The sequence below is a fragment of the Myotis myotis genome, unplaced genomic scaffold (genome assembly GCF_014108235.1).
Source record: "Myotis myotis isolate mMyoMyo1 unplaced genomic scaffold, mMyoMyo1.p scaffold_m19_p_9, whole genome shotgun sequence".
NCBI lineage: Eukaryota > Metazoa > Chordata > Mammalia > Chiroptera > Vespertilionidae > Myotis > Myotis myotis.
In genome coordinates this window covers 80717194-80718949 of record NW_023416401.1, presented here as the reverse complement: position 1 = coordinate 80718949, position 1756 = coordinate 80717194, and the positions used below count along the sequence as shown (strand labels likewise).

At 47.3% G+C, this 1756-nt stretch overlaps 1 pseudogene; it reads left to right on the top strand.

The window, feature by feature from the left end:
* The first annotated feature begins 289 nt into the window (after positions 1-289).
* Positions 290-1192, top strand: LOC118662494 (annotated as a pseudogene).
* The last annotated feature ends 564 nt before the right edge of the window (positions 1193-1756 follow it).

Genomic DNA, 1756 nt, shown 5'->3' with positions numbered 1-1756 from the left:
CCTATGGCACTGCAGCACCCCCTCTCAGGGTGTCTTGCAGCTTGAGGACAGCCCAGCCCTCTGCCTCGCCATGCCTGCCCCCAGCCCACCTGCCTCCCAGCTCCTCCTCCTCTGCTGCTGCCCCAGGGCCCTGGCCTCACAGCCACAGCCCTGGGTGCCCTGAGGTGCCCTGAGGCACCCCCTTCCAGCCTTCCAGGGGCTGCAGGGCTAGGCTGTGGTGAACAGCCTGAGGAGCCCTGAGTACTATCTGGCTCACGTCCCAAACTGGGGTAATTTTGGTGACTAGCAAATGGTTAGAAAACTTGGTCCAGGGAAAGCATATGAAGTATTTGAGGTCATTAACATCACCAAAGAGTGGTTGTAAAAAGTCATAAGCCAGTGAAGATAAAGAAGATAAAACAAGAGATTAAGATTCTGGAGAACCCTCCTGTGAAATATCATTAAATTGATTGACACTGTGAAGTACTCTGTGTCAAGACACTGGCTTTGGTATTTGAATATATCAATATCAATAATATAGATTTTAAGCAATTTTACAGGATCCGGACAGACTGTGATACCTGGTTTTATATGGATGAAGTACTTCAAGTTCTGGAGTTCCCAACAAGAGATTGTGCTTAGGAATGTGAAACCTCCCAATGTCCTGACGGATGCTCACCAACAGGAAAAGCAGCGGCTGATACCCTGGGGTCTGGCAGAGTTCTGCCCTCTTGCTCAGGACTGCCATGTCCTGTGGCCTCCAGGTACTTCAAGGGACCAGAGCTCTGTGGCCTACAAGATGCATGGTTTTAACTTGGATATGTGGAGTTTGGGTTATATGCTAGCAAGCATGATCTTTCAGAGAGAACCCTTCCTACACGGACAGGACAACTACGACCAGCTTGTCTGAATTGCCGAGGTTCAGGATACAAATGAGCTGTATGACTATTTGAAGAAGTATCACATATACCTAGATCCGCCCTTCAGTGATATTCATGGGAATGCTGGGAAAACTTTATGCATAATGAGAACAGACACCTCCTCATCCCTGAGGCCCTAGATTTTCTAGACAAACTTCTGCAATACGACCATCAACAGACTGACTGCCCAAGAGTCCGTAGAGCACCCATACTTCTACCTCAAGGTGAAGGAGCCGTCCCAGCCCTGTGCAGGTAGGGCTGTACTTGCCAGGGGTGTCCCAGCAGCTGGGTAAAGACTGGAAAGCGATGGGCAATGCGACATTGATGCTGGCCAGGTACACCAACCAACAAATACAAATCTTGAAGGAAAACTACAGTGTGATATGAAATTTCAGTCTTATCTTCTAAACACAAAGAAGGGTAAGACCAAACAGTCTGTCAATAAAACAAACAAACAAACTCTGGAATGCATGAGCAATGAGAGACTAGGAGTCGTTGCACAGTTACCTGTATTGAACAGGAGACTGCTGTTCAACTAACTCTTTTGGTCAACAAACTGTGGCTATCGGACTTCCTATCGATTCCCCTGCAGTCTGGGTTTCCTTGGGTGAGATTCAGGCTCAAGTTTTAGCAACACATCAGCAGTCTGTACTGACACACCCTTTACCAAAAGGAGATATTAAAACAGTGACCGTATTTAAAAAAACAAACCGAAGTGGAGCATGCGCTGTGTAATATGCTGGACATTCCTGGTTCCCTGGCTGTAAGAGAAATGGGCTCTGGGACGGCACCCTTTACGGAGATGCTGAATTTTTATTTGAGGCATTAGCATGTCAGTGTGTAATGTTAAATGGCTT